The following is a 6,019-nucleotide window of genomic DNA, read 5'->3' as shown; positions in this document are numbered from 1 at the left end:
GCGGAGGGCTACACTGGGCGTGGTTATGTGACGTCACTGCTGGGCCCCTTCCCTGGGCCGCAGGGTTGGGCGCGGTGAAGGCTGCCCCACGGTCTGGGGGCGTGGCCCTCAGTGGCCCCTCCCGGAACAGCTCCTATGGGTGTGCGGCGCCCGGGAAGTTTTGACTTGGCGGGAGAGGAATAAACATTAGTCATTTCGCTTGGCTTCTGACCGATGACTTAACGCTCTTATCGAGGCTAATCGAATCCTTCCTAATTAGGTTTGATGTGTCCTGGGAGGAGGGAAACATATAATCCTTGTACAGGTGGGGAAAATGAGGCCCGGAAATGGGAAGTGGCTGGTCCTAAAGTCCCATAAGGGCACTCCAGAGGCAGGTGGGATGGCTGGATTCGGGGAAATGGAGAGGAGTCAATGCCCGGCCCTTAGTGAACTTTATTCATACGTATTTGTTGCATTAGTAGAGCTAGAGGTCGAGACATCCTCCACAGCCCTCCTTTGCTCCGTGTAGACCAGTGTAGATGTATTTAAAGGTCAGCAGCTCTTCATGTATGCCCTTCTTCCTGATGCTGCAAATACCATCTTCGGCACTACTTTCTGTTTAAGCCTATTTATCATTTTGTGAGGGAGCCTGCTGCCGTGGTCTGTCCCTAAGTCTGTGTTGCACGAGTTATTTTCCTCAATTGAAAAATACAAATGGGTTGAGGGAAGGAAGACTCTTCAAAAAACTCCTGTTAAAAAAAAACCCTATTTAAAAAGGCAAAGCGTGCTTCCAGCTGTTACAATTTGTGTGTACTTGAGTATGAGGGGGTTTCCCTGGTCCTTTACTAGGAGCAGGTTTTGGTAGGGGGGGATAGAGCGTGAGGCCTCTGGATGGGCTAGGTTCCTTCATCACCCCTTACCTCCCATCCAGCAGGACCAGGCCCCCAGAGCAGGCTTGGAAAGCTGGGTCAACAATGGCATGATGGCAGGTTGATTTTGCACTCCCTGCACAGGTTTCCAATGAGGACCTGATTTCTCAGCTATCCAGAGCCACCCCCAACCGTCACCACTTGCCAGTAGGATATATCCTGGTGACCATGTCACCTCTCCCAAGGATGTTGGGGTACTCAGCAGTAGTCCTGCAGCACCCATTCCCTTCCCCAGCCCAACTAAGGCTCAATCCAGACCTTGGCCTTTGCCACCAAATCACAAGATTGCAGAATGTCACGATGTAAAAGGTAACAACCTCATCATGGAACAGAAGAGGAGCCCAAGACCCAGAGAGGGAACGCTCTTTTTTTAAAATTTTTTTATTGTTGTTAATCACTATACATTACATCATTAGTTCTTGATGTAGTGTTCCATGATGCATTGTTTGCATAACACCCAGTGCTCCACGCAGAATGTGCCCTCTTTAATACCCATCACCAGACTAACCCACCCCCCCACCCTCCTCCCCTCTAGAACCCTCAGTTTGTTTTTCAGAGTCCATCGTCTCTCATGGTTCGTCTCCCCCTCCGACTTACTCCCCTTCATTCTTCCCTTCCTGCTATCTTCTTCTTTTTCTTTTTTCTTAACATATGTTGCATTTTTTGTTTCAGAAGTACAGATCTGTGATTCAACAGTCTTGCACAATTCACAAGGCTCACCATAGCACATACCCTCCCCAATGTCTATCACCCAGCCACCCCATCCCTCCCACCCCCCACCACTCCAGCAACACTCAGTTTGTTTCCTGAGATTAAGAATTCCTCATATTGGGCGCCTGGGTGGCTCAGTTGGTTAAGCGACTGCCTTCTGCTCAGGTCATGATCCTGGAGTCCCGGGATCGAGTCCCACATGGGGCTCCCCGCTCAGCGGGGAGTCTGCTTCTCCCTCTGACCCTCCCCCCTCTCATGCTCTCTCTCTCTCTCTCTCCCTCATTCTCTCTCTCAAATAAATAAATAAATAAGAACTCCTCATATCAGTGAGGTCATATGATACATGTCTTTCTCTGATTGACTTATTTCACTCAGCATAACACCCTCCAGTTCCATCCACGTCGTTGCAAATGGCAAGATCTCATTCCTTTTGATGGCTGCATAATATTCCATTGTGTATATATGCCACATCTTCTTTATCCATTCATCTGTCGATGGACATCTTGGCTCTTTCCACAGTTTGGCTATTGTGGACATTGCTGCTATAAACATTGGGGTGCACATACCCCTTCGGATCCCTACATTTGTATCTTTGGGGTAAATACCCAGTAGTGCAATTGCTGGATCGTATGGTAGCTCTATTTTCAACTGTTTGAGGAACCTCCATACTATTTTCCAGAGTGGTTGCACCAGCTTGCATTCCCACCAACAGTGTAGGAGGGTTCGAGAGGGAACGCTCTTGGCCCAAGGTCATGGCTCCTTGGAAACAGCATATCAGAATCCTTCCATTACAAAGACAAGCAAGCCAACCCTGGTTTTCTGACTGCGGATCTAGGGTTCTTCCCACCAAAACATGCCGTTTGTCATTATTGCCTCAGCTCGAGGGGGAGACTTCTTAGAAGCAGCGAAGAGGCTCCGGGTCGGAAGGACAAAGTGGACCATTGAGAAAAATGCTGAGGAGAGGAGCCAAGAGGGGAAGAGGAGGGAAGCACTTTCAATGAGCACCTGCCACATGCCAGGCACTGCACACACGCTTTGCTGCATCATGGTGCCTTAAGGAAGCGGGTTATTCGCATCTTCCATTGTAGAGAAGAGGAAGCTGAGGTTCAGGGAGGGGAAGTGACTTGTCCAAGGTCACACCACCAGGAGGGTGTACGGACGCAAGTCTGTCAGATTCGAAAGCCCCAAGCAGTTTGGGTGCCATGTGTTATATGCTTAGTAATCACAAACTTAAAATGCTCTGTGCTAGTCGTTGTTCTAAGCACTTAACCTACGTTAGTTTTTGTAATCCTCATGACCACCCTGTGAGGTACTTGCTGTCATTAATTCCACTTTATGTATGAGGAAATAGGCACAGAGCAGGAAAGGAATCTAAGTAGGGGGTAGAGCTGGGATTGAAAACCAGGCAATGTGGCTCCAGATGTCACACTTTTAGACTGCTGTACCATTGCTCATGCAGTAATAATAGTAACAGGTGACACTTTAACTGTTCTTTCCTGAGCCAGGTAGGGCTAGTTTCCCATTCTACACATGAGGAAGCTAAAGCCCGGAGAAAGAAAGTGACTTGCTCAAGATCATGCAGCAAGTTTCTTGGTCTAGTGGAGAGGGTTGTGACTCCAGGCCAGAGCTCCTGCAGCAGATAACAATTGCACTAGTGAGTGTTTACTGGGCGCTTACCAAGTACTCTACGTGAGGTGCTTTACATGCATTTTTAAATGGGGATCATCCCAACAACCAGAGATCCTAGGTACTCTCAATATTCCCATGTGACTGATGAGGAAATAGGCTCAGGAGCTGTGAAGTGACTTGTCCAAGGTCATGTACTTGGTCAGCAGAGCTGGCATTCAAACCCTGGTTTCCTGACTCCCAGTCCACTGCCCCTTCCACTGTACCAGATGCCTCAGGAGGGCAACAGAGCTAAGAGTAGGCAGTCAGCAGGTGAGTGCTCCGGGCTCATCTCTACCTTCTGTCTCCATGCCCACGGCCATCTATGGGTTTAGCTAAACCTGTTCTTAAAAACCTATTTATAGCTTAAAACTGTACCACCACTTGAGATAATGAATCCCTTAAGTTGACTTCCCATGGTGTAAATTAAGGCTTCCTTTCATTTGTCCTAAATTTTTCTCTTTGAGGATTGCGGGGAGGAAAGGTGGGGGCAAGGCCTTAGGACCAGGACACTTGGATTCAGAGAACAGGCTGTGGTCCGAACAGTGTTTACCTGTGATGGCAATTCCTGAAACCCAGGGAGCGGGGAACGTTTATGCAAGCATCTCTTTGGATCATCACGGAGACATGAAGGATGGGCAGTGTGTGGATTTTCATGTCTTTTGATGGATCTTGTTTCCTGTGCTTGCTTCCCAACATGTAGCACAGTTTTGCAGTCATGAGGATGCCACTAGATTGCCAATGTTAATGAATCAATGAGCCCTCATTTTATAGGCTAGGAAACAGAGCCACAGAGTGTCAGGGGGTCAACTCAGGAAAATAAGACCCATGCCAAATGATTCTAAAGAGGGAATCTAATATGATGGAGAGTTTGTTATAAAGTTTTGCACTGAGCAGGAAGAGCAACCAGGGGAAGCTGAGGCAAACCAGAGGTTAGCAACAACTCAGGAAGACATGACCCCCCCCCCGCCCCCCAGGGCTGGAGCTCTACAGGGAGGAGATGGCATTACCAAGACTGGTACCCCGGGGCCACCCAGAGAGGAGTGGGGACCACAATGGGCCTCTCTAGCTGAACCTGCAACTATGGAGGAGACCTCCTAGCTGCTGCAGCCACAAACCCCCTCCAAGGCTGAGAGAGATGGGGGGGAGAAATACCCTAGCTTCTCCTTTCATCTTACTCTGCTCTCTCCAGGGCTTCCCATTGGCCGAACCTAGCCAGAAGCCAGCTGGCAAAGGAGCTCAGGAAGCATGGGTTGCAGGGACCAACCTCTGCCATAAGAAGTGGCGCAGGAGAAGGGCAGTGAATGGATTTGAGATAAACAGAAAAATTAAGTGGCCCAAATAGTCCCACACCTAGGAAGGGGCCACATATCACGTGTATGCTGTCAGGCAATTCTCCTCCCCCCTGGCCCCAATTTCCATTTGATCCTTCTAAGGCTCTTTATCTTTCCACGTTCACCTTAAGCATTACCTCCTTCAGGGAGCCTTCCGGGACCCCTTCCCAGCAGAGTTGCTATCTCCCTAGTGTATGTTCCCCTAGCACATTCTACACGCCTCTGCCGTGACGTACACCATAGTGCAATGCTGCTGATTATCCTCCAGCCTCCTCAACAGATTTAGCCTCCCAAGGCCAGACCCAGGTCTGATTTTTTTTTTTTCTTCTCTCTGCTGGGAAGAAAATAGCTATTGAATGAGTCAGGGGCGACCTGGGGTCTGGAGTCAGGCTACACCTAGGGTCCAAATATTCCAGTGCCTATATTTATATGTTGTGTGACTTTGGCCAGCCCTCATTCCCTTTGAGTCTTAGTTTCCTCATCTGTAAAATGGGAATAACAATACAAACCTTGAAGAGTAAAGGGAGAACGTGTGGCCGTGCAGTTAAGTTCAGGTCCTGGAATCAGACTGCCTACAGTCAGCCCCTGCCTCCTCTCCAAGTTACTTAACTCACCTGTGAATTGAGGATGATATGAATACTTCCTATGGTATCTGGGAGCATTAAATGAAACGATGTATGGAAGACAGTGCAGGCTGGCAGTGAATGGGCCTAGTGTCAGCATGGATAGGGCCCCACCCAGCAGCTGAACACTGAATAGGTACGTTCTCAGTGACATATAGCAAATAGGGATCTTGATTTTCTTGTTTACCACCATAGCCCCATTACCAAGAACAGTTACTGGCACATAGTAGGTGCTCAATCAGTCTTTGTGAGGCCATTGAACAGTACTGAGTTATATATGGGGATGTTATTTTGCCTATGAGCCAGTGCTTGTGAGACACCCCCCCTGCCGCCCCCCCCAGCACCTCCACAGAGGATGCCTGTTCTATACCAGCCCAACCCAGGCCTGGAGACACCTTATCCAAGAAGGGAAGGTGGAGACTGCTGGGCCTATTGGGAGGACCAATGAAGGGCTGGAGACAAGGTTCTGGAGCAAAGGACTAGCAAAGAGATCTAACGTTTATTGAGCACCTACTATGTACCAGATGCTGTACATACCGGATTGCATTTCATCCTCTCAGGGGCCTGCAAAGTGCCCATCCTTACCCCATTTTACAGGGGATGAAATGGCAGTTCAGGGACAAGAGAAAACTCGCCCAAGGTTGTGCAGAAATGAAGGGGCCCAGCTAGATTTGAACCCTCGAATGTTTGGTTCCGAACGCCCACTCCTTCCATGGTACCAGCTGCCTCCCAGAGGGCAGGGGAATGGAATCTGAGCCTCAAGCCATACAGGAAGCCC

Source organism: Callorhinus ursinus, unplaced genomic scaffold (assembly GCF_003265705.2).
Source record: "Callorhinus ursinus isolate GAN/ISIS: 27379988/994484 unplaced genomic scaffold, GSC_fseal_2.0 scaffold38, whole genome shotgun sequence".
NCBI classification, from domain to species: domain Eukaryota; kingdom Metazoa; phylum Chordata; class Mammalia; order Carnivora; family Otariidae; genus Callorhinus; species Callorhinus ursinus.
This window is presented reverse-complemented; position numbering follows the sequence as displayed.